Source organism: Panthera tigris, chromosome B3 (assembly GCF_018350195.1).
Source record: "Panthera tigris isolate Pti1 chromosome B3, P.tigris_Pti1_mat1.1, whole genome shotgun sequence".
Classification (NCBI taxonomy): domain Eukaryota; kingdom Metazoa; phylum Chordata; class Mammalia; order Carnivora; family Felidae; genus Panthera; species Panthera tigris.
The window spans coordinates 98428060-98455482 of NC_056665.1; the positions used below are offsets into that span (position 1 = coordinate 98428060).

General features: G+C 38.8%; 1 long non-coding RNA gene, 1 other non-coding gene and 1 pseudogene across 2 annotated transcripts in view; 2 read left to right on the forward strand and 1 right to left on the reverse strand.

Moving 5' to 3' along the window:
* Window positions 1-1242: 1242 nt before the first annotated feature.
* The window catches only part of LOC122239604, a 127401-nt gene continuing 101220 nt past the window's right edge, over window positions 1243-27423 (forward strand). The window contains exon 1 of the long non-coding RNA XR_006218850.1: window positions 1243-3300. This is a non-coding gene — a long non-coding RNA (uncharacterized LOC122239604). The remainder of the gene's footprint in view (window positions 3301-27423) is intronic.
* Window positions 7439-9827, forward strand: LOC122239603 (annotated as a pseudogene).
* LOC122239818 lies at window positions 14361-14462 on the reverse strand. Its single transcript, XR_006219202.1, has one exon. It is a non-coding gene; the product is annotated as a U6 spliceosomal RNA (small nuclear RNA).

Below are 27423 nucleotides of genomic sequence, written 5' to 3' on the forward strand. Positions count from 1 at the left end.
GAAGTTTGATAATATATAAGTAGTAAAGTCATTATCTGAACAGATCTAAAATATATCCTTTTAAATTTTATTTTATTTACTAAAAAATATTTTTTTAATGTTTATTTATTTAGAGAGAGATAGAGCACAAGCATGGGAGGGGCAGAGACAGAGAGTCACAGAACTGAAGCAGGCTACAGGCTCTGAGCTGTCAGTACAGAGCCCGATGCGGGGCTTGAACTCATAGACTGCAAGATTATGACCTGAGCTGAACTCAGACCTTTAAACTACTGAGCCACCCAGGTGCCCCTAAAATATATCCTTTTTAGGAAAAATGTTTATTTTGAGAGAAAGAGCATGAGCCAGGGAGGGGCAGAGAGAGAGAGAGGGAATTTCAAGCGGGCATGCTGCAATCAGTGCAGAGCCCAACCCAGGGGCTTAATTTCATGAACCATGGGATCATGACCTGAACCAAAATCAAGAGTCAGACACTTAACTGACTGAGCCACCCAGGCACCCCAATATATCCTTTCCCTTAATGATTGTTTCTTTTGACTCATTAATTACAGATGATTATGATAATATCAGTATTGTGGCCATTAATGAAATCAACTGTCTCCTTTCTACCCATTTGGCTGTGTGTAACATTTTTAAGCCTATTTTTGTTATTATCACAACTCAGACTGGTTGTATCCTGAAAATGAAACATGAAAAATGAAAATATAACAAGTAATTGACCAAATAGAGGTGTGCTTCTCTGAAATTTCTTTTTTTTTTTTTAACATTTATTTATTTTTAAGAGACAGAGCACGAGCAGGGTGGTGGGGAGTGGGGAGCAGAGACAGAGGGAGACACAGAATCCAAAGCAGGCTCCAGGCTCTGTGCTGTCAGCACAAAATCAGATGCTCAACCACCTGAGCCATCCAGGTGCCCATCTGAAATTTCTTTTAAATCTAAATAGAAGTAAGTCTTTTATTTTATTTATTTTATTTATTATTTTAAAAAATTTTTATTTTTGAGAGACAAAGACAGAGCACGAGCGGGGGAGGGGCAGAGAGAGAGAGAGAGAGAGAGAGAGAGAGAATCTGAAGCTGGCTCCAGGCTCTGAGCTGTCAGTGCAGAGCCCGATGCAGGGCTCAAACTCACAAACTGTGAGATCATGACCTGAGCCCAAGTCGGACACTTAACCGACTGAGCCACTCAGGCGCCCCTATTAAATCCATTTTAAACTGAGTGTACATATACTTTGAAGAATAACTTAAGTAATTAAGTATTTTTAAAAAACATCCTTAGTTTTCAGTGTTTTAAATAAAGCATGTCACAGAAATAAGGTTATTAGTAGGTTAGAATATATCAACTCAAGTACTTAAGATTCAACTTACTGCTACCTGGGCATTCCACAGAAGCTCTCTAAAGTTTAGATGTCTCTGCTTCCACAGAATCAAGTATACACTTTGAGAATGTTAAATGCTATTAACTTCATCTCCCCCACCCAACCCAACTAATATTCCTGAAACTATTTTAACAAATCCTCTTGTCTGTCAACATGTCTCACGTTCCATCTGTTGGTTTAAGAGTCAGCTCAAATCCCTTAAGTCCTTTCTGGCCCACAATCTTTTGTTTTGTTTTGTTTTTTTCCAAAAAACCTAAAATGTGGATTTTCACCATTCCCTGGCAGTTAAATCACATTCTGTCTTGTTATATTTCTTCTCTTGCATTTATTATACCAGTTAACTGGCACTGAGCAAATCATAATACATCCTTTGGTGTCAAGTTATGAGTTAAGTGATTTCTGGGGTTCTCTACCTTGAAGAAGATAGTCACTGCATTCATAAGTTGTCTCTAAAACCTGACTGTCATCACTTTGAGGCCTGAAAATACTTGTTAGAGACAGAGCATGCTGTTTCGGCGAGATTTGACAGAAGTCGAGAGACCTGGCTTCAAGTCTTGTCTCTGCCCCTGACTCAGAATGTGACTACTGCCTGTCTGTACATTGATTTTTGTTTTTGTGAAATGAGTGCAAGTTGAGTAGTCTAGTTGTTAGATAAGTTACTTTGAGGAAGCTCTTGAAGTGAACAATGAAGTTATTTGCAACTTTAGCTTCTTGGGCAGGTTTTCTAGAACATAAATGCCATGTGAATGGAGACAATTGTGAAGTTAGTCATGTTGACAGTGAATCGTGGGTGTCATTAGGCACCAGCTTGGGTCCTCAATCTGCCGAGATGGAGAAGCAGGAAAAGGAAAAGGCTGTTCTGCCTTTGCTATCCTATACTTTCTGACATTCACATCCTTCACAGCAGAACCAGATTTTATGTTCTCCATCTTTTTCTTGACAGCCATGTGCTTCAGGACAAGCTGAGACTCTCCTCACTTACTAGGGGTGAGTTTTGGTTCTTAAGACACATGATAATCCAAACCAGTGATTGACATGGTCAATGAACATGTCCAACTTGAGCCAGTGAGGACATGGTGGCTTCTCGTAAGGTCTCTTTGCTTAAAAATGAGGACTCAAGGGTATGTCTCATTTTTCTGGAGTTTGCCATTTTCTGGATGTGATGCCTAGAATGTTGTGACCATCTCACATCCTGAGGATGAAGTGAACAAAGAGGAGGACAGAGCCAAGAGAATCAGAAAAGCAAAGCTTGAGCTTTGACAGAACACTCCCTATCTCTGAACATCTTGTTATTTGAGATAATTTTCCTTATTCCCTAGCCGTTTTCACTTACTTATAACTAAAGTATCAACATGGCTGTCACCTTTCTGGACTCTGTGAACAATGGTGTCTTGATTTGGGTTAACTTAGCTCAATTCCATGTCATCATCAGATTGCTAACCTCAAGCCATGGTTTACTTTTCTCACTGTGACAGCCCAAGTTCAGGAAAAAGAGTTAATCTTCATGTATGTGGTTGAAAGCAATTGATGGGTTAAGTCAGACATGTACTCCAAACAGGCTTGGTAGTGAGAAGTTAAGTGAGTATAGTTTTCTGTTTTGGGGGGGCTATTTTTTTATTCCTCATATTTTATTACATTAATATTAGAATCTTGTAAGCATTAGAGATGAAATCCTAGAAGCTAAAAATAGTGTGTTGAGTGTAAGTATAGCTAACCATTTCGTGTTAACTCAGGCTTTGAGCCTAAAATAGCCTTGTTTAGCTTGTAAGATCCTCTTTGGATTTTGTTTAGTGAGCAAATTCCTATGTATCATTTTTGATAGTAACTTGAATTTTCTACTGAGAATGGGAATAATATAAGTTTGAAGATGGTAAGAAGGAATTGTTTTGCCATTCTGTCCCCTTTGAAGAGGAGGAAGAAAAGGATGGGTGAGTAAAGGGTGACATTTGTTTATGTCTTCTGGAATGTTTCTCTCTTTTCTAAGTTTCTTGTTTGTGTTTTGTCAAGATTAAATGACAATGTATGTGCAAATGCCAGTCATAACCTAGCACATGCAAACAGCTTGATATGGAATATTTCTTAATGTTTATGAAAGGGGATTCCAGTCAAATAACCCTACTGCTTACTAGACTATAACTTGCATTGTAGCCTGAAGTGTTTATTTCGCAAAACCGTCGAGAATGCAATTACTTTTTTTGATGTTTGAGCTGTCAGTGCATGCTTTGAAGTACCTCATTGTTGAAGGAACCAGATGCCTTGCTAACTTTGAGTTATATGCATGCTGCATGTAAACATTTTTAGTTGTGTTCAGTGTTTATGTGTGAGTTCAAGTTGTTAAATGGCTCCAGCCTTCAGGCTGATTTTTAATCTGGAGATATGTAAATTTCATAAAGTGATGTTACTTACTCTTACCTTTGGATATGAGCTTACAGAGAAATTATAGTATACAGAGACAGGATAATATGATGAGTTTTTTAAAGAGCTATTTTTTATTCTGAGGTTATATCCTCCTTCTTAATGTTTTAAAATTAAAAATGCTAGATTTTAAAAAATGGCCTTACCTTACTAAAGTTAAGAGTTGACAGTCTCTTGTGAGTATCCCAAATTTGGAGAGTTTTACTGGACCATAAAGTTTTGAAGTCTGGGAACCACTTATCTTGTCCAAGATGAGTAAACTGAAGTTTCTTCCCTAGACGGCTCATGAAAGGCAAATAGAAAATAAAAATTCAGGTCTCCTCACAAGTGATTTCTTCTTTCTTCACAAATTTTTCCCTGAGTGGGGTTATTGGAAGCCATGCCATGTTATACAACTGTAAGCTTAAATGTTCTGTTCATATCGTTACATCGAACCCAGGTCTGACCTGGGTGCCTAGGTGGCTCAGTCAGTTAAGTATCTGATTCTTGATTTTTGTTCATGTTATGATCTCATGGTTTGTGAGTTTGAGGCCCGCATTGGGCTCTGTGCTGATAGCATGGAGCCTGCTTGGAATATTCTCTCTCTCTCTCTCTCTCTCTCTCTCTCTCTCTGCCCCTCCCCTGTGTGCACATGCACACTCACTCTCACTCTCTCAAAATGAACTTAGCCTCCTGTGTTAAGAAAAAAAAAAAAAGAAAGAAAGAAAGAAAGAGAGAAAGAAAGAATCCAAGTCTGATCAAACAGGGCTGTTGGCTCATAGATCTGTCAGGTGACAGTTTATATTACTGTGCAACTTATGCCTGCAGCAGTCTCATTTTTCTGTGTCTCTGTTTTAAATTGGAATCATGGAGGAGAACAATTGTCTCTGAATTTTAGCTTTATCAATAACATTTCCACTTGTTAATATAGACGCATAAGAGGGGCGCCTGGGTGGCTCAGTCGGTGAAGCGGTCGACTTCGGCTCAGGTCATGATCTCGCAGTCCGTGAGTTCAAGCCCCGCGTCGGGCTCTGTGCTGACAGCTCAGAGCCTGGAGCCTGTTTCAGATTCTGTATCTCCCTCTCTCTGACCCTCCCCCATTCATGCTTTGTCTCTCTCTGTCTCAAAAATAAATAAGCGTTAAAAAAAAAAATTAAAAAAAAATATAGACGCATAAGATTAAACCTATACTGGTGCTAAGGAATAGAAAGACCAGTTGGGTACACTGCGGTTTTGACAACTTATTTTTTTCTGGTTGAAGCATCATTATAAAATATAGTATCAAGGAGAAATACTGAGGTTAAGTTCATGTCAGTCATATTCATGTCTTGGCACTACAGTAGCTCACTAAATGTTTGCTCAGTGTATTTATTTAGCTGTTTACCCCTGACCTGGAGTAGACAATCAAAGAAAACTCTGGTGGTGCCAGTTATCCAACTTTGTGCAGAATAATTTTTATTAGAATGTTTTCCGTTTTATTTCCCTAATACACTGTCCCCTGATCCCCATGGATTTACCTTATCTCTCCTGAGAGGTACTGTGAAGAACATTTTAGTCACATGTGTCCTGCGGTAGAGCTTCCAAAGGGCTTTCACAAACGTCTCTTTGACTCACAACCACCTTACGAAGTAGGTAGGGCAAGTATTATTATTATTTTAACAATAAAGAAATGGAAACTCCAGCCAATAGATCTGATTCAGGTTTGCAAACCATTAAGTAGTGGATTTAAGGCTTGAACCTAGGTTGACTTACTTTAATAGAGTTCAGTGTTTCTAGATTATCTTTAGATCACTAGTCCCACAAGAGGTTTCATGGAGTCTCGTGGTAAAATGGGTTTGTATATGCTGTTCCTATGGATGCTCGTAGCACAGCTCGTGGTAAAATGGGTCTGTATATGCTGTTCCTATGGATGCTCGTAGCACAGTCCCTGTACCAACAAGACCAGTTTACCTTTGTTCATTGTGATATTTCCCTTTATAATAAAACCTTTGTTTGCGAGGATAATTTGTTCCAGAAATATGCTTGTAATCCAAAGCACTTGTGTATCAAAGCAAATTTCCCTGTGAGAAATAATGGAAACTTGGGTGCTTCATTCCACAACCCCAAAATATTCATATAAAAACGATTACAATATTGTAATGCAGTACAAAATAATAAAATACAAAATATAAAGAAAAATAAATTAATCTGCACTTACCTTTGAAAACCTTCATGGCTGGTGTAAGGGAGACCGAGAGGAAGGTTATTATATAGGACAACTTTCACTATCACTAATGGAATCACTGCTATCTATTGGCTCAATGGAATGTTTTGTGCATGGGGGCCATTGTATATGTTTGCTCAGATGTTGACTGTAGCACAGTATTAATAAACTCTTGTCATATACTGTATTTAGTATAGCTGGCAATAAGGCAGAAAAGGAAAGGGTCTGTATCTAAAGGCAGCCTGACCTAGAATGAAGCAAAGCATTCCTGAGCTTACTCTTGTATGGAAAAGCAAAGGACCGTCCATAGGTGCTTTGAAGTGACAAAAACACACTAGTGCGAGTTGTGGGCACTTTCCAGCGTTCTGAAAAATCACTCATTTCTGCCAAACACCTTGGCCTGAGACTGAGCATCTGAGCATGGGAGAGAAAATCACCCACAATCCCACAGTAAGAGAGAGAGACAGAGAGACAGAGGAACCATGGCTCAGTTACGATCATGTGACATCTGACATCAGGTACTAGTATTGCAAGATATCGCCTGTTTATCAAGTTAAAATTTACTAGAAATGTTTGCTCATCTTTCAGAACATTCACAGAACAAGTTACTCACAATCCAAGGTTTTACTGTATTTGAACATAGAACCTCTTTTTAAATTAACATTCTTTAAATATCCCAAGACATTAGTATTCCTTCAAGTATACTTTTTGGGTACTTTGGGGGAATGTTAGTATAGTGACTTACTTTCTTTCTTTCTTTCTTTCTTTCTTTCTTTCTTTCTTTCTTTCTTTCTTTCTTTCTTTCTTAATGTTTATTTTTGAGAGAGAAAGACAGTGTGAGTGGGGGAGGGGCAGAGAGAGAGAGGGAGACACATAATCCAAAACAGTTTCCAGGCTCTGAGCTGTCAGCACAGAGCCTGACGCAGGTCTCGAACCTGGGAACAGTGAGATCATGACCTAGGCCAAAGACAGACGCTTAATTGAGTAAATCACCCAGGAGCCCCAGTGTAGTAACTTCTATACCATGCTACCCTCATTTTATATGGGGCTTTTTTTTATGGCACCTCATAATCTAAGCTTCCTACTCAATTGTCGAATGCTAGCTTTCTGAAAATATACCAAAATAATCCTACTGATTTAAGCAAAGCTGAGTTTATTCTTTACTGTGGTAAGGACAATCACTTCATTGACAGTCCTATTAGGGTTTTGAAGTAAGGGAGAGCAAAATCAAGTTATGTGAGTTCTTTTTGTGGTCTGATTTAAGGTGGGTTTCTTGATTTGAGGTCTTGTTTGTGGCTGGACAAATTTGGTACTAGGATTTTAAAGTAAATCTTGAAAAGTAAATAGTCACTAAATGCTGCCTGTTCTGAGAAAAGAGTATATACTTTGCTGAGGGGGGACGTTGAATAGTTTAGTGTACAGATAAATGACTTAAAGGAAGTTCTTAAAATGAACAGTAAAGTTCTTTGTAGCTTTAGCTTTCTGGGCAAGTGTCCTAGAATATTAATGCCATTGAATGAAGACAGTCAAATAGTAAAAGTTGTTAATGTTGACAGTGAGCTGTGTAAGTGCAAATAGTTTCGGTTCTCAGTATTGCCATTCTTTGGCCTGAGCTGAAAGATTCATAACAAGGGATGTGATCCCACAGTCTTTACTGCAGATCGTCACTGCTATTTGTGGCATCATGATCATGTATCACGGTTCCCAGATGACTGTTTCAGCATGCACAGTGTTAGTTTTTTCTGTTCTTTTTCTTGATCATTTCTTTAATTTTGTGATGAGACGCCAGTTGCATAGCAACATTTAAAACTTGCCATCAGCCATCTGAGCCCCTGTATAACAAATTCTAAGAGAAGGACTATGATCAGAGTTTGTAGAATTCTTTTAAACCCTGAGCCAAGAGTGCCCAAATTAAAATAGAAGGACATTTCATTTCCATTTAGAGTCTGTAGTACCAGATAGGGGATTATTAGCCAAGTTACTGTATTTTGTGATTTTTTTTTTTTGTTAGCTTACCAGATCTCTTTAGTAGTATTAAAGATGCCAGAGAGGTCTGCAGTGATATAATCACATCATTTTCCCCTAAAACAGTACATGCTTCCTCTCAAGACACCAATATTATATCTAATGGGCTTTTATTTCAGTTCAATTTCCTGAATCTCTTGGATGAAGATTTCCTTGGTGGAACTTTATAGCCTTAGTGGATTTGTCTAGCTCTCCTTTTCTCTGAACCATAGCACGTAAGCTGTCTCCCTATTTCAAGGCTTCTTGCGAAGTGAAATAGTCTAGCAGAGAATAGACAGCAATCCAGAATTCTCTGTGAATCGTTAGGGCTCAGTTTTTAACCCAAGGTCCATTTTTTCTCCTTTCATTAATGTACCTAATTTCCTTTTCTGAGAGGCAAATTGATGAGTCCCAGTGGGTAATATCAGACTACCCTGAGGGCAGGTTGTCCATTTACCATGGTAACAACCCCTGGGCATTTTGCAGTTTGTAGCCAATAGACTTTTGTGTTACAGATCTAATTGTATTACAAAGTCAGTTTTGTGTTACATAGGTAGTCATTGGTGGCCACTTAGTCATCTGTTTTTGGTTAAAGTACCCCTAATGGGGTTGTCAATTAGTTTTTTTATGATTTGGGGCCACTTGAGTAGTCTGGTTCCAGGTGTTAAAATTTAGTGTCAAGACCATTACTTAGGCACATCTAAAGTAAAAGAAATAGTGTGTTTTACCTGTAGCAGTGGGTAAAGTGAGACAGCTTCCAAATATCTGCCATGTGTTCCCTAGTTCTTTTCCAAGCTCCATATCTGAGAGTTCAGGTACCAGAGCTAGATCCCACAAAAGGTCCAAATAATAGTTTTGGTGGAGACAAGAGTCTTTTTTTTCTACATATGACATGATAGAGGATTTTAGATTTCTGGCTGTCTATCTGTGTGTTGTTTGCCATCTAAAAATTTGCCTGATACTCTTGCCCTAAGTGGCCTGAAGTGATCTCTGAAAATGGTTCCCTATTCACTGGATCCAGAAAACCCTACTAAAGTAAATCATGCAAATCAAGAGGTTCAGATCTTCTTGTTTACTTTAAGAACACATGTGAAACTGCCAGGCCATCAAGGATATGCATGTCCAAAAAACCACCAAGTATCTGAAAGATGTCACTTTGCAGGAGCTATGTGTGCCATTCCTTCGCTACAATGGTGGAGTTGGTAGGTGTGCCTAGGCTAAACAGTGGGGCTTGACACACAGTTGGTGGCCCAAAAAGAGTGCTGAATTTTTGTTGCACATGCTTAAAAATTCAGGATGTAGTGCTGAATGTAAGGGTTTAGATATAGATTCTCTGGACATTGAGCACATCCAGGTGAACGAAGCCCTCAAGATGCAATGCAGAACTTAGAGAGTTCGTGGTCGTATTAACCGGTACATGAGCTCTCCCTGCCACACTAAGATGATCCTGACCGAAAAAGAGCAGATTGTTCCTAAACCAAAAGAGGAGGTTGCACAGAAGAAAAAGATCTCGCAGAAGAAACTGAAGAAACAAAAACTTAGGGCCCAGGAACAAATCCTGCATAAAATAAATGCAAATAAAAGAAAAAAAAGTAAAAAAAAATGCCTAATAAAATGATTGAGTTTACACAGAAGTTACCAGATTTCATTCAAGGAAATGGAACCAAGGGAAACCAAGTGGCTCCTCCCAAAGGGAAATATGTACAATTCCAATGGTTTGGTTGTATGCTCTACTTGTTCATGAGTCATTTGTCTCTTCCAGAAGGCCAAATCTTTGGGTTTTAAGGTTATCCATACTTTAGGAGGATTCCAAGGTAAGTCTGCTCATACCTGTTGATGGTAAAGTCGGAGGTATTACATGAGTCCCTTGCCGTATTTGGTCATGCCTGCTTGCTAGTAGCGTGTGGAGTCTAGAATCAGATGTAATATTCCTAGATGCCCAGATAAGTCAACTACTCATAAGGCAAAAGTTGTTGAACCCCAGTGGAGTCATTAAAGCCAATGAGAATATCTTCAACCATAGAACTTGGAGAGTCTCTGAGAACTTTGCTAAACTAAGTTTCAGAACTCCATTTTTTTCCCTACTTTTCCTAGAAATTGGGGGCAATATGCATAGCAGACTTTCTGAGTAAGTGGTAGGGCTTTACAAAACTCTTTAATAAATAGTCCCAGGGAAACTGGTGCTTTGTTTACTAGAGAGAGAGGGGCTGGAATTCCTCAGGTTGGAGCATGAAATTAGGTAATATTTTTTATACTGTAGGGCTAAAGATCTAGTAAGAAAGGATTTCAGTCTATCCTGAGAATAAGGATAGAACAATGACCAGGGCATATTTAAAACCCATAATAGGGTATACTTGGATGAAATCCATTTGGAGATGTTCAAAGAGGACCTGAATTTGGGGCTTTTGTCCAAGGCCAACCTTTAAAGTTTTACTAAGGTTATGCTGGTGACATGGGACATGCATCAGAGACACCAGCAGCAATCTTAGTAAAGTTTCCACACTGGGATGCTTAAATTTATGTCACATTTATGACTGAATTAAGGGGTGCACAGGTAGCTGGTAAAACATTATTTCTAGGAGTGTCTGTGAGGTTGTTTCTGGAAGAGATTAGCATTTGAATCATTAAACTAAAGATTTGCACTATCAGTTTGGATGGGCAACATCAAGTCAGTTGAGGGCCCGAATAGAATCAAAAGGCTGAGGGAGGCTGAATTTTCTTTACTTTTCCCTATGGACATCAGGATTCCTGGTTTGGGGGCCTTTGGAAGAGGACTGAATTATATCACTGGCTTTCCTATTTCTCCAGCTTGCAGAGAAGATAGCAGATTACAGGACTTCTTGGTCTTCATAACTATGTGATCCAATTTCTATAATATCTGTGTGTGTGTGTGTGGGTGTGTGTGTGTGTGTGTGTGTGTGTATCTGTCTGTGTTTATTCTGTTGTGTCCATTTCTCCGGATAACCCTGGCTAATATACCAGTGTTGGTTCAGTACTGTGACCAATTTTTACTTGCTGTGGTAAGTAGTTTCGTGTAAACTTTTTACAATATTCCATGATGAGAGTGTCAAGACATTATCCCTATGCAGTTTGCATCCAGATTTCTTCCAGTATTTCTCTTCTCATTCTGGATCTAATTGCTGGCATCTTGTAATAGCCTCACCTCTCCAAAGATTTGGTCTTTTGGGATTTCATGAACACTAGGATTTTAGTAAAGGATGCCCGTCTCGCATCGTGATCAGCCGTGGCATTTTGTTCAGTGTCATGTTATCCCTTTTGTGATAAGTTCCAACCATTATAATGACCAGTACTTTAGGATGTATTAGAGTACTTCAAAGTTCTTTAATTTTCTTATTGATCTTAATTAGATTTTCTGCTGAGATCAAGAATCATACGTGCTATCAGTTTATATATCAATTCTCTTTAAGTAACCAACAGGCTCTGGTGAATATACTGAGGCAAATTTCACCTTCTTGCAGGGGGTCCTATCCTAGAGGGGAAGTGTGAGACCTGTTATAGTGTATCTCTCCTGATAATTTTCTATGTAAGTCCATCAACAAAGAAGTTTAAGTCTGGCTTCTCTAATAAATCAATTTGGAGCATAGATCATTCATGTACAGAGGTTAAACAGTCGTGAGTGTCCTCTTCTCCAGGTAATAGAAGTAGAGCAACAGTATTTCGAATATAATAATGAATATAAATGTGTGGGAAAAAAATAGCATCTCATAGAAGATAAGCCCACCTGGTGAGAACTGTATATTACTAGTAAGCAGCAAAGATTGTACAGCATGGGACACCATCAAGTTTAAAGGAGACCCTAAAACCAAGTCTGCAGAAGCCTCTCCTAGGTTGGCGGCTGTAGCTGCCGCCCTTACCAGGTCAGTAGGTCTTGCCACCAGGTTAAGAAGAAGATTGTAGTAAGCCTTTGCCCTCTAGTGATTCTCTTGAAATTGAGTCAGAACATTAAAAGCTTGCCCAAACTCCTTTGGTACAAATAGAAAGGTTTATGATAATTAGGAAAAGCCATGGTGAGACACTATTGAAGAGTTCAACTTTGTTGTTGAAGCAACACAAAGACAGCCTTGGGTAATCTGTAAATGAATGAGTGTAGCCATGTTCCAATAATACTTTATTTATAAAACAGGTACTGGATATGGACCTTTTCTTTTACTAAAGGATTTAGTCTTTAATATTTATTATGTTAATATTTTTGGAGTTCTTTTAACCATCTGATTTTGTGTTTTGTAAGCATTCTTTTTACATACATATTTTTTCCCTTTTCTTGGATTGATAGAGATTTTTTAAAATTTTGTTTTAAATTTCATCTTCTCCATTGAAAGTGATGGTCTCTATTTTAATTTTTTGTGGTTCTAAAAATTCTAACAAGCATGTTTAATTGAACAAATTCAAAATTTAATCACTGTTTTTGCTCATTACCCAAATTATATACTATTATTTTTTATTTTACTTGTCTATATTTAACCCCACATTTCAGTACAGTTGTTGCTGCATTATACAGTCAATAGTAGCTTAGATTTTCTTATGCACTTTCTGCTTATTTTGCTCACCATTGATTTTTGCATCACAAATCAATTTTGGGGGGAGTCCATTTTACTTCTTCCTGGAGTAGGTCTTGTGAGTTTTAGAAGTCAGTTACACTAATTTCTTTAGGGTAATCTTTGCCTCTAGCTGTATTTAAGATCTTCCCTTCATTGTTCTGTAATGTTTAGTTGTGAATCTCTTTAAGCTTTTTTAGGACTCATCGGGATCCTTGAATCTGAGAATTTGTGCCTTTTATCAGTGTTGGAAAATTTTCAGCTATTATGTTTTTGAACATTGCCTCATTCCTATATTATTTATTTGTTTCTTCTGGTAGTCTTAGTAGAGATGTGTTAAACATTCTCCCTCTGTTCTCAGTATCTATTACATTTCTTTTTATATTTTCCGTCTATTATTCTTTCCTTCATCCTGAGTAATTTCTTCAAAATTATCTTTGATAATAATTCTTTCTTCAGCCACGTCTAATCTTCTCTTTTATCTCATTATTGAGTTTCCAAATCCAATGATATGTTTTAAATTTCTAGACACTCTACTTATGAAATACGCCTGTTCATACTTTAAGTACTATCTTTTTATATTTAAATGTAGTCAGTAAATTATTTCCAGTCACTGTGAGTCTGAAATGGTTGTGTTCTGTTTGAGTGTTAGTCACGTATGCTGATTTTTTTTCTCTTGTACCTAAGGGATTTTTTGTCTTAATTTCATATTTGCTTTATCTGTGAATTCTTGGGAGCCAGACTTCAGGGTAGACTAGGATTTGCATTTATTTCTGCCAGTCACTTGGGAGTGTTTTTTTTTTTTTTTTTTTAATGTTTATTTATTTTTGAGAGAGAGAGAGAGAGCAAGATGGGGAGGGGCAGAGAGAGAGGGAGACACACAGTCTGAAGTAGGCTCCAGGCTCTGAACTGTCAGCACAGAGCCCAATGCCCAGGCTCAAACTCATGACCTGAGCCAAAGTTGGACAGCGAGATCATGACCTGAGCCAAAGTTGGACGCTTAACCAACTGAGCCACCCAGGTGCCTCATTGGGAATGTTTTTTTGTTTTTTATTTTTTTATGAAATTTATTGTCAAATTTGTTTCCATACAACACCCAGTGCTCATCCCAACAGGTGCCCTCAATACTCATCACTCACTCACCCCTGCCTTCCACCACCCATAAACCCTCAGTTTGTTCTCAGTTTTTAGGAGTCTCTTATGTTTTGGCTCCCTCCCTCTCTAACCATTTTTTTCTTCTTCCCCTCCCCCATGGTCTTCTCTTAAGTTTCTCAGGATCCACATAGGAGTGAAAACATATGGTATCTGTCCTTCTCTGTATGACTTATTTCACTTAGCAAACACTCTCCAGTTCCATCCACGTTGCTACAAAAGGCCATATTTCATTCTTTCTCATTGCCACGTAGTATTCCATTGTGTATATAAACCACAATTTCTTTATCCATTCATCAGTTGATGGATATCTAGGCTCTTTCCATAATTTAGCTATTGAGAGTGCTGCTATAAACATTGGGGTACAAATGCCCCTATGCATCAGTACTCCTGTATCCCTTGGGTAAATTCCTAGCAGTGCTACTGCTGGGTCATAGGGTAGGTCTATTTTTAATTTTTTGAGGAACCTCCACACTGTTTTACAGAGCGGCTGCCCCAGTTTGCATTCCCACCAACAGTGCAAGAGGGTTCCCATTTCTCCACATCCTCTCCAGCATCTATAGTCTCCTGTTTTGTTCATTTTAGCCACTCTGACTGGCATAAGGTGATACCTGAGTGTGGTTTTGATTTGTATTTCCCTGATGAGGAGTGACGTTGAGCATCTTTTCATGTGCCTGTTGGCCATCTGGATGTCTTCTTTGCATGTCATCCTTGCGCAGGGTCCATGCTAATCTTCTGTGTATTGTTCCAATTTTAGTGTATGTGCTGCTGAAGCGAGTACATCTGGATGTCTTCTTTAGAGAAGTATCTATTCAGGTTTTCTGCCCATTTCTTCACGGGATTATTTGTTTTTCGGGTGTGGAGTTTGGTGAGCTCTTTATAAATTTTGGATACTAGCCCTTTGTCTGATATGTCATTTGCAAATATCTTTTCCCATTCTGTCGGTTGCCTTTTAGTTTTGTTGATTGTTTCCTTTGCTGTGCAGAAGCTTTTATCTTCATGAGGTCCCAATAGTTCATTTTTGCTTTTGTTTCCCTTGCCTTTGGGGATGTGTCAAGTAAGAAATTGCTATGGCTAAGGTCAGAGAGGTTTTTCCCTGCTTTCTCTTCTGGGGTTTTGATGGTTTCCTGTCTCATATTTAGGTCCTTTATCCATTTTGAGTTTCTTTTTGTAAATGATGTAAGAAAGTGGTCTAGTTTCATCCTTCTGCATGTTGCTGTCCAGTTCTCCCAGCACCATTTGTTAAAGAGACTGTCTTTTTTCCATTGGATGTTCTTTCCTGCTTTGTCAAAGATGAGTTGGCCATACTTTTGTGGGTCTAGTTCTGGGGTTTCTATTCTATTCCATTGGTCTATGTGTCTGTTTTTGTGCCAATACCATGCTGTCTTGATGATGACAGCTTTGTAGTAGAGGCTAAAGTCTGGGATTGTGATGCCTCCTGCTTTGGTCTTCTTCTTCAAAATTACTTTGGCTATTCGGGGCCTTTTGTAGTTCCATACAAATTTTAGGATTGCTTGTTCTAGCTTTGAGAAGAATGCTGGTGCAATTTTGATTGGGATTGCATTGAATGTGTACATAGCTTTGGGTAGTATTGACATTTTAACAATATTTATTCTTCCAATCCATGAGCACGGAATGTTTTTCCATTTCCTTATATCTTCTTCAATTTCCTTCATAAGCTTTCTATAGTTTTCAGCATACAGATCTTTTACATCTTTGGTCAGGTTTATTCCTAGGTATTTTATGATTCTTGGTGCAATTGTTAATGGGATCAGTTTCTTTATTTGTCTTTCTGTTGCTTCATGACCTGTTCCACAGGTCAGGGAAGTTCTCAGCTATGATTTCTTCAGGTACACCTTCAGCTCCTTTCCCTCTCTCTTCCTCCTCTGGAATCCCAATTATGCGTACATTATTTCCCTTAATTACGTCACTTAGTTCTCTAATTCTCCCCTCATACTCCTGGATTTTTTTTATCTCTCTTTTTCTCAGCTTCTTCTTTTTCCATAATTTTATCTTCTAGTTCACCTATTCTCTCATCTGCCTCTTCAACCTGAGCTGTGGTCGCCTCCATTTTATTTTGCAGCTCATTTATAGCATTTTTTAGCTCCTCCTGACTGTTTCTTAGTCCCTTGATCTCTGTAGTAATAGATTCTCTGCTGTCCTCTACTTTTTTCAAGCCCAGCGACTAATTTTATGACTATTATTTTAAATTCATTTTCTGCTATATTGCTTAAATCGTTTTTGATCAGTTCATTAGCTGTCGCTACTTCCTGGAGTTTCTTTTGAGGAGAATTCCTCCGTTTCATCATTTTGGATAGTCTCTGGGGTGGCGTGGAACTGCAAGGCTCTTCCTCTGTGCTGTCTGGAGTAACTTGAGTTGGTAAATGGGGCCACAGTCAGATCTGATGTCTGCCCCCAGCCTGCTGCTGGGGGCCACAGTCAGACTGGTGTGTACCTTATCTTCCCCTCTCCCAGGGGCAGGACTCACTTTGGAGTGGTGTGGCCTCTGTCTGGGCTACTTGCACACTGCCAGGCTTGTGGTGCTGCTTCAGTGGGATCTGGCGTATTAGCTGGGGTGGATCTGCAAGGTGCACAGGGGCAGGAAGGGTAGGCTCAGCTCTCTTTGCCTTCGGTGGTCCACTTCAGGAGGGGCCCTGCAGCACCGGGAGGGAGGCAGACCCGCCGGAGGGATGGATCCACAGACGCACAGTGTTGGGTGTTTGCGCGGTTCAAACAAGTTCCGTGGCGGGAACTGGCTCCCTTTGGGATTTTGGCTGGAGGATGGGCGAGGGAGCCAGCGCTTCCCACTGCCTTCGTTCCCCGCCAAGCTGAGTTCTGTCCTCCGGAGCTCAACAACTCTCTCTCCCGCTCTCCAAGCAGAGCTGATGACATATAACATTCCAGATGTTAAGTCCCACTGGCTGTCAGAACACACTCCGTCCAGCCCTTCCACTTTTGCAAACCAGACTCGGGGGCTCTGCCTTGCCTGGTGGGCTGGCTGCCCCTCTGCCGCCCCAGCTCCCTCCCGCCAGTCCGTGTAGCGCGCATTGCCCCTCCGCCCTTCCTACCCTCTTCCGTGGGCCTCTCGTCTACGCTTGGCTCCAGAGAGTCTGTTCTGCTAGTCTTCTGGTGATTATTGGGGTAAATTAGGCAGATGTAGGTGGAATCTAAGTGATCAGCAGGATGTGGTGAGACCAGCATCCTCCTTCGCCGCCATCTTCTAGAATCCGGGAATGTTTTAAATTCGCACCTTGGAGTTTTTCACACCCAAGGACGCTACAGATTTTGTTTGTGCGTGCAGGGCCAGCTTTTGGAGAAACTCCCAGAAGAATCTTTCCTTCTCCCAGAGCTAAGGTAAAATAGACATATTTCCTTCCTATCTGCTTCTGTGTTCATCTTATTTTGAGGGAGTTTTGGGTTTCATCTCATCTCCTCTCATCTCACCTGTCATGTTAGGTCCCACGTTTTCTTTTCTTTTTTCCAGTGTTCTTATTTGCATAAAGACCAAAAAGCTGGAATCCACTAGCATCGATCATCAGAAGCATCGGTGGTAACTGTTAGCTCTTACACTTAGCTATCTCACTTAATTTATGTTCTTGCTTCATTTTTGCTTGTGTAGTGTTTCTTCATAGTGCCCAACCATGATTGTAAAGAGATTAAAAAAACAAAACAAACATTTTATCCAGAACTTTTCAGCATCTGTCCCAGGAGTTTTTCTTAAGTTATCCAGTCTCCTAAGTTACTTTGCCTGAAACAGAAGTACTCTCCTGTTCTTTTTTGTATTTTTACAATACACTTAAAAAGATCTCTTTACATTACTTTAACAGTGTTTTGAGAAAATCAGATATTAACAAAAACTTTTTATTGTGGAAGATCTTTTAGCTGTGACATTGGGGACTTCTTTGTACTGAAGAATGGGGTGGTGATGTCACATAGAATTGAGTTTAAATTTATAGCTGCATCCTGAAATTAAGTGTGATGCTTTTGTTCCTTTTCTTGTCAAATATTTTCATTAAGTCAGTTGACTTTGACAGATGAGTGTATGTATCTAAGAGTATGTTCCTGTGTCATTTCATTCATTTAAGCTGTTGTAACTGATAGCTTCAATTGATAAATTTTGCTTATTTGAATGAAACTTTAAAATGAAAGAAAGTAGATATCATGAAGTTATAAATGTTGAAAATTTTACTCCTAGATATGCTTTCTGTAGTGTTAGCTTTTTATTAAATTTATAAAGGCCAGAGAGTGACCCTTTCATGTAGTGGAAGAGAAGTCAAGAGAAAATACTTGAGAGTTACTGTCTTAAGATCTTATTTAGATAAAAATCAGTTTTGTAACAAAGGACAAAATAATTAATTAACCTGGTAAAGATAAATTTTCTTTTACCTTGAAAAGGGCACATTTGTAATTAGTTTTATGCCTGAGGTACAATTGACTCAACAACAAAGTCTCAATATGGTAAAATGCAAACCTCATTTATTTGGGTAGAAATGAATAGAAGAAAAGGTTCTGAACTTGTGTCCTGGGCTTCATAGGGTTTGAGATCTCCTTAAATTGTGTACAGTCTTACATATATATAGATTTGTGACTTTTCCTGGGCCCAGCCCTACTTGGCTTTCACATCCCCTTTGGCGAGGTACATTTGTGCAGTACACAAACTCTGTAACTGTATATGGTGGTTAGATTTCCCAAAGGCTTGCATCCCATAGTTTGAGAGATTGAAAAGGCTAAATGAAACCTGATTTCACATGTTGAGCAACACTTGTCTTACGGTGTTGGGATTTAAAAACTTAAAAAGTCATCCTCCTCAGGTATGTTAAATGTGGAGGTATTAAGAGTAAACTCTCTCAGACTTTATTTTTCATGTTAACATTTCTTTTTCATTTATACCTAAATCCTTTGTATATGTGTTTACCACACCTGGTAGGGGCTATTCATTCCAAGAGAAGTGGCTGTCTTGCAGATCTTCAAAACCTTGCTCGATTTCTTTTGTCTTTTTAAAAAAAATTTTTAGACGTTTATTCATTTTTGAGAGACAGAGCACAAGCAGGGGTGGGACAGAGAGAGAGGGAGACACAGAATCCGAAGCAGGATCCAGGCTCTGAGCTGTCAGCACAGAGCCCAACGTGGGGATCGAACTCACAAGCCATCAGATCATGACCTGAGCCAAAGTCGGATGCTTAACCAAGGCGCCCCAAAACCTTGCTGGATTTCTTAAAGACTGGGCTTAAAATACATGCTTGGTTGTTGACTGTTTTTTCAGCTGACTTTTCAGACTGGCAAGGAATTTGGGTACTGGTTCACTATAATTTTGTTTCACAATTCCTAATTTTTCTTTTTAAGGAAAGTAGCTAATAGATCTTTTAAAGAAAACACATGAACATTACCAAAAGAAAGAAAACAGAAGAGAGCAACTAAAGTTCAGTGTGCCAAATATAAAGTGATACAATTGGCATAAATTGTTAGGCAGCTGCTTTGTAAAAAAATTGTTTTTAGTATCAGTAGGGCCGAATGTATTTTTTTTCTGAAACATTTTAAGATTTAATTAAAATAGTCCAATATACTGAAAAACGTACTACAATCACCTCTTTCAGCCAACATACACTGTCTTTATTTAATTATTAAAGCAAATATGGCAAAATGATAACCATGTCTGTACATATAAACATGTCTGAGTAAAATATACATTGTCACAATTATTACTTTTCTTTGTTAGCTATTGCCTTTGTTACACCAGGCTCAATCATTACCCTTGAGTCAATTAACAAGAGCTCCTGATTATCTGCTCACAGGCAAAGACCAGATTTCTTTAACCAATACTCAATCTGCTGAGAGTATATTTTTCCAACAAAAATGCAATCACGATGTATGCCTCCTTATGCCTGTAACCTCACTTGGTCTAGAACTGTTACCTATTTCCTCCCCTGACCCTGACTTTCCAATGTCACAAACCAGCTGTAGAACACCTGTGTCCTGTCTTGTGTGTTTCCACAAGGTGCCATTTAACTTGTGACTCTATCCCCTATATTCTCCATGATAAGCTGGAAGCTACTTGCCAGCCACGTGCTTCACGTTGTACCACACTGGGCATGTAATCCTTGTGAGCAGCCATTGCCAGTGATGCCAGTCTTGAATGTTGTAACGGATTGACCTCTTCACTGCAAATGCATTTTTTTTTTTCCATTAGCCACTCACTAGTAATGGTTGTGGTATCCATTGACCAGTTTTGTCTACAACAGTTTGCTTTTGGGGGGTTTACAGCATAGTGATTTTTTAATACCTCCGTTCTTTTTTATTTCTTAGATAACATTCTTTCATAAAGAGTTTTCCTGCCTCAACTGGGGTATAGACAACAAATGTGTCAGGATCCATGGTTAGTACTTTACCTTTGATTATCAATTGTCATAGCAGGGTTTTAGTGTAATGGTAAACCCCTCCGTGGACAAATGAGCTCCCCTTCTCTCTTCCTTTTACTCTCCTCATATACTGTGGTTCCAAAGATTTTTTAAAAATATTCATTTGCCTTTATTAGGCCTCTTGGTGCCAAAATCATTCTCATTTGGTGGCTGGTCATCCCCTTCGTCTTGCTTCAGTAGATGATGTGCTGGCATTGGTCTTTCTGGAACAACAAGATATCCCAGCTTGTTTTGTAAATTGCCTGCCTTACGCCTAAAATTATCCAGTTCTTCAAGAGGCCCTGGTTCTGTTTACTGGGCTGGTTTTAGAAATCAAGATGTAGATGGAAGGTATGGCTGTGGCACATGGGCTTCATAGGTTCTAGAACTTTTAGGGTACAGAAAGTAGTAAAAAGTACAAATAAAATTATGAGCATATATTACTATTTTCAACTATAACTTAAGTTGACAATATTTTTATTAATGTCTTGTATTTTATTTTGGTAACTTTTTCCCTTTAAACTGAAACTTGTGGTTTCTAATATTAGCAGAGTACTTGTCTGCTTTATCGAAAATATATTACATAGTTTGAAAAATCATGTACCATTGTTTTGTTTTATTTTGTTTTGTTTTGTTTTTTAACTGGAATAATGATAGTTTATTGTAGATTGTTTAGATTGTATTCCAGTCTGAATTTTTTTTTAATTTAATTTTTTTAATTTACATCTGAATTAGTTCGCATATAGTGCAACAATGATTTCAGGAGTAGATTCCATAATGCCCCTTACCCATTTAGCCCATCCCCACTCCCACAACCCTCTGTTGTTCTCCATATTTAAGAGTCTGTGATGTTTTGTCCCCCTCCCTGTTTTTATATTATTTTTGTTTCCCTTCCCTTATGTTCATCTGTCCTGTGTCTTAAAGTCCTCATATGAGTGAAGTCATATGATATTTGTCTTTCTCTGACTAATTTCACTTAGCATAATACCCTCTAGTTCCATCCACGTAGTTGCAGATGGCAAGATTTCATTCTTTCTGATTGCCGAATAATACTCCATTGTATATATATATACCACATCTTATTTATCCATTCATCCATCAATGGACATTTGGGCTCTTTCCATACTTTGGCTATTGTTGATAGTGCTGCCGTAAACATTGGGTGCATGTGTCCCTTCGAAACAGCATACCTGTATCCCTTGGATAAATACCTAGTAGTGCAATTGCTGGGTAGTAGTTCTAATTTTTTTTTAAGTTTTTTAACGTTTATTCATCGTTGAGAGACAGAGAGACAGAGCACAAGCGGGAGAGGGGCAGAGAGAGAAGGAGACACAGAATCTGAAGCAGGCTCCAGGCTCTGAGCTGTCCTCACCGAGCCTGATGTGGGGCTCGAACTCACCAACCTTGAGATTATGACCTGAGTGGAAGTCAGACGCTTTACTGACTGAGCCACCCAGGCGCTCCTATTTTTAATTTTTTGAGAAACCTCCATACTGTTTTCCAGAGTGGCTGCACCAGCTTGCATTCCCACCAGCAGTGCAAAAGACATCCTCTTTCTCCACATCCTCACCAATATCTGTTGTTGCCTGAGTTGTTACTGTTAGCCATTCTGACAGGTGTGAGGTGATATCTCATTGTGGTTTTGATTTGTATTTCCCTGATGATGAGTGATATTGAGCATTTTTTCATATGTTGGTTGGCCATCTGAATGTCTTCTTTGGAGAAGTGTCTATTCATGTCTTTTGCCCATTTCTTCACTGGATTCTTTGTTTTTTGGGTGTTGAAATAGAGAAGTTCTTTATAGATTTTGGATACTAACCTTTATCTGATATGTCGTTTGCAAATATCTTCTCCCATTCTGTCGGTTGCCTTTTAGTTTTGCTGATTGTTTCCTTCGCTGTGCAGAAGCATTTTATTTTGATGAGGTCCCACTGGTTCATTTTTGCTTTTGTTTCCCTTGCCTCTGGAGACGTGTTGAGTAGGAAGTTGATGCAGCCAAGATTAAAGAAGTTTTTGCCTGCTGTCTCCTCAAGGATTTTGATGGCTTGCTGTCTTACATTTAGGTCTTTCATCCATTTTGAGTTTATTTTTGTGTATGGTGTGAGAAAGTGGTCTAGGTTCATTTTTCTGCATGTCGCTGTCCAGTTTTCCCAGCACCACTTGCTGAAGAGACTGTCTTTATTCCATTGGATATTCTTTCCTGCTTTGTCAAAGATTAGTTGGCCATACGTTTGTGGGTCCATTTCTGGGTTCTCTATTCTGTTCCACTGATCTGAGTGTCTGTTTTTGTGCCAGTACCATACTGTCTTGATGATTACAGTTTTGTAGTGTAGCTTGAAGCCCGGGATTGTGATGCCTCCGGCTTTGACTTTCTTTTTCAAGATTGCTTTGGCTATTCAGGGTCTTTTCTGGTTCCATACAAATTTTAGGATTATTTGTTCTAGCTCTGTGAAGAATGCTGGTGTTATTTTGATAGGGATTGCATTGAATATGCAGATTTCTTTGGCTGGTATTGACATTTTAACAATATTTGTTCTTCCTATCCAGGAGCATGGAATCTTTGTCCATTTTTTGTGTGTCTTCTTCAATTTCTTTCATAAGCTTTCTATAGTTTTCAGTGTATAGATTTTTCACCTCTTTGGTTAGATTTATTCCTAGATATTTTATGCTTTTTGGTGAAATTGTAAGTGGGATCAATTCCTTGATTTCTCTTTCTGTTGTTTCATTATTGGTGTATAGGAATGCAACCGATTTCTGTGCATTGATTTTATATCCTGCGACTTTGCTGAATTCATGAGTCAGTTGTAGCAGTTTTTTGGTGGAATCTTTTGGGTTTTCCATATAGAGTATCATGACATCTGTGAAGAGTGAAAGTTTGACCTCCTCCTGGCCGATTTGGATGCCTTTTATTTCTTTGTGTTGTCTGATTGCAGAGGCTAAGACTTCCAATACTATGTTGAATAACAGTGACGAGAGTGGACATCCCTGTCTTGTTTCTGACCTTAGGGGGAAAGCTCTCAGTTTTTCCTAATTGAGGATGATATTAGCATTGGGTCTTTCATATATGGCGTTTATGATCTTGAGGTATGATCCTTCTATCCCTACTTTCTTGAGGGTTTTTATCAAGGATGCTGTATTTTGTCAAATGCTTTCTCTGCATCTATTGAGAGGATCATATGGTTCTTGTCCTTTATTTTATTGATATGATGAATCACATTGATTGTTTTGTGGATATTGAACCAGCCCTGCATCCCAGGTATGAATCCCACTTGGTCGTGGTGAATAATTTTTTTAATGTATTGTTGGATTTGGTTGGCTAATATCTTGTTGAGGATTTTTGCATCCATGTTCATCAGGGAAATTGGTCTATAGTTCTCCTTTTTAGTGGGGTCTCTGTGTGGTTTTGGAATCAATGTAATGCTGGCTTCATAGAAAGAGTTTGGAAATTTTCCTTCCATTTCTATTTTTTGGAACAGCTTCAAGAGAATAGGTGTTAACTCTTCCTTAAATGTTTGGTAGAATTCCCCTGGAAAGCCATCTGGCCCTTGACTCTTGTTTTTTGGGAGATTTTTGATTACTAATTTGATTTCTTTACTGGTTATGGGTCTATTCAAATTTTCTATTTCTTCCTGTTTCAGTTTTGGTAGTGTATCTGTTTCTAGGAATTTGTCCATTTCTTCCAGATTTCCCATTTTATTGGCATATAATTGCTCATAATATTCTCTTATTATTGTTTTTATTTCTGCTGTGTTGGTTGTGATCTCTCTTCTTTCATTCTCGATTTTATTTATTTGGGTCCTTTTTCTTTTTGATCATACTGGCTAGGGTTTTATTGATTTTTGTTAATTCTTTCAAAGAACCAGCTTCTGGTTTCATTGATCTGTTCTAATGTGCTTTTTTTGTTTGTTTGTTTGTTTCGATAGCATTAATTTCTGCTCTAATCTTTATTACTTCCTGTCTTCTACTGGTTTTGGGTTTTATCTGCTGTTCTTTTTCCAGCTCTTTAAGGCGTAAGTTTAGATTGTGTATCTGAGATCTTTCTTCCTTCTTTAGGAAGGCCTGGATTGCTATATACTTTTCTCTTATGACCACCTTTCCTGCATCCCAGAGGTTTTGGGTTGTGGTGTTATCATTTTCATTGGCTTCCATGAACTTTTTAACTTCCTCTTTACCTTCTTGGTTAGCCCATTCGTTCTTTAGTAGGATGTTCTTTAGTCTCCAAGTATTTGTTACCTCTCCAAATTTTTTCTTGTGGTTGATTTTGAGTTTCATAGCGTTGTGGTCTGAAAATATGCACGGTATGATCTTGATCTTTTTGTACTGGTTGAGGGCTTATTTGTGTCCCCATATGTGGTCTATTCTGGAGAACATTCCATGTGGACTAGAGAAAAATGTATATTCCACTGCTTTAGGATGAAATGTTCTGAATATATCTGTTAAGTCCATCTGGTCCAGAGTGTCATTCAAAGCCATTGTTTCCTTGTTGGTTTTTTGATTAGATGATCTGCCCATTGCTGTGAGTGGGGTGTTGAAGTCCCCTGCTATTATGGTATTACTATCAATGAGTTTTTTTTTATGTTTGTGATTAATTGATTTATATATTTGGGTAGCCTACATTTGGTGCATAAATGTTTACAAGTGTTAGGTCTTCTTGGTGGGTAGACCCCTTAATTATGATATAATTCCCTTCATCTCTTGATACAGTCTTTAAAGTCTAGATTTATATAAGTATGGCTACTCTGACTTTCTTTTGTTGACCATTAGCATGATAGATGGTTCTCCATCCCCTTACCTTCAATCTGAAGGTGTCTTTAGGTCTAAAATGGGTCTTGTAAACAGAATATAGATGGATCCTGTTTTCTTATCCATTCTGTACCCTATGTCTTTTGATTGGAGCATTGAGTCCATTGACGTTTAGAGTGAGTATTGAAAGATATGAATTTATTGCCATTATGTTCCTTGTAGAGTTGGAGTTTCTGGTGGTGTTCTCTGGTCCTTTCTAGTCTTTGTTGCTTTTGGTATCTATCTATCTATCTATCTATCTATCTATCTATCTATCTACCTATCTATCTTTTCTCCCCTCAGAGAGTCCCCCTTAAAATTTCTTGCAGGGCTGGTTTGGTGGTCACACACTCCTTTAATTTTTGTTTTTATGGGAAACTTTTTATCTCTCCTTCTATTTTGAATGACAGCCTTCCTGGATAAAGAATTCTTGGCTGCATATTTTTCTGATTCAGCACATTGAATATATCCTGCCACTCCTTACTGGCCTACCAAGTTTTCGTGGATAGGCTTGCTGCAAACCTGATCTGTCTTCCCTTGTAGGTTAAGGACTTTTTTTCCCTTGCTGTTTTCATGATTCTCTCCTTGCCTGAGTATTTTGTGAATTTGACTATGATATGCCTTGTTGATGGTCGGTTTTTATTGAATCTAATGGGAGTCCTCTGTGCTTCCTGAATTTTGATGTCTGTGTCTTTCCCCAGGTTAGGAAAGTTTTCCACTATGATTTGCTCACATAACCCTTCTACCCCTATTTCTCTCTCTTCCTTTCCTGGGACCCCTATGATTCTGATGTTTTTCCTTTTTAATGAGTTACTGATTTCTCTATTTCTTACATTGTGCTCTTTTACCTTAATCTCCTTCTTTTCTTCTGCTTCATTATTCTCCATAACTTTGTCCTCTATATTGCTGATTCTCTGTTCTGCCTCATTCATCCTTGTGGCCGTGGCATCCATTTGAGATTTCAGCTCAGTTACATTTTTTATTTCATCCTGAGTAACTTTGACTTCTTTTATATCTGCAGAAAGGGATTCTAATCTATTTTCGACTGCAGCTAGTATTCTTATTATCGTGATTCTAAATTCTGGTTCAGACGTCTTGCTTGTATCTGTGTTGGTTAAGTCCCTGGGTGTCGTATCTTCCTGCTGTTTCTTTTGGGGTCAGTTCCTTCGTTTCATCATTTTGAAGGGAGAAAAGGAATTAATGGGGTAAAAAAAATTAAAGTTAAAAAAATAGAAACAAACACACACACACACACACACAAAATCGAATAAATGATGCTAGATCCTAAGTTTGTTTTGGTCTGGGTGTTAAAAGGGGCTTGATACATTAGAGAAAAAAGGGGAAAGAAGAAAAAAAAAGGAAATCCTTTGAAAATTTGAAAAAATGAATACACTGAAGTAGACCAAAATGAAATGATGGAAGTAAAATAGAATTTGAAAAAATTTACACAAAAGTAAAAAATATAGTAGAAAAAAATTAAAGAAAAATATTATTTTTTTAACGTTTATTTATTTTTGAGACAGAGAGAGACAGAGCATGAATGAGGGATGGGCAGAGAGAGAGGGAGACACAGAATTGGAAGCAGGCTCCAGGCTCTGAGCCATCAGCCCAGAGCCCGACGCGAGGCTCAAACTCACGGACTGCGAGATCGTGACCTGAGCCAAAGTCGGACGCTCAACCGACTGAGCCACCCAGGCGCCCCAAAGAAAAATATTTTTAATAAAAATTGTAAATAAAAATGAGTTTTTTCTCTTTCTGTATTTAGAAAAATAAACAAAAAAGAGAAAAGGGAAAAAAGAAAATAAAAGGAAGAAAGAAAATTGAATAGATGGACCAGTAAACAGACTGAAATATTACTGAAATTACTTTGTTTTCCCCTAGAAGTCAAACTATGAAGCGCTTTATAGTCCATACACTATGCAGGCAGAGAGACTTGTGTTCCTGAAGAGCAAGGTTGACCCAGTTGGGCGGGGCTTAGTGTAATGGCTCCATTCTCCACTAGATGGAGCTGCTTAGCTTACTGGGGTGGATTATTGTGGCACTTGCAGGTGTGCATGAGCATGAGTGGGAGCGGTTAAAATGGTGTTACCCAGCTACACAGTCTCTAGTATCAGAACTCTGTTCTCCCCGATCAGCAACTGCACACCCCTCCTTTGTTTTTGGCTTCCATCCACTCCCCGCTTTTACACAGTCTGTGACCAAGACCCAGGTAGCACCTCCTTCCTGAGTTTTGTCTCAGATGTGGCTGTTTTTCCCGTCCCCTTACTTCTGAGAGACTGCAACTTTGTCTCCTTCTGCCCCTCTGCAGGAGGGTCTCACTGAGCAATGGCTGGGTGCTGTCTGCACCCAGGGACATTTGCGGGACTGTGCTGGTGCTGATGCCCAGAGCCTGTGGCTGGGTGCCAGCCTATCCCAGAAAAAGTTTGTGAGATAGTGTAGCAGGAGTGTTTCAGGGATTATGGAAAATCACAACACACAACACACACCAGGCTTCACCCTTAATGACCTTGTTCCAGCACCAGAGAATGTGGTTGTTTTCCCAGGTCCACTGGGGCCTTGCCTTTG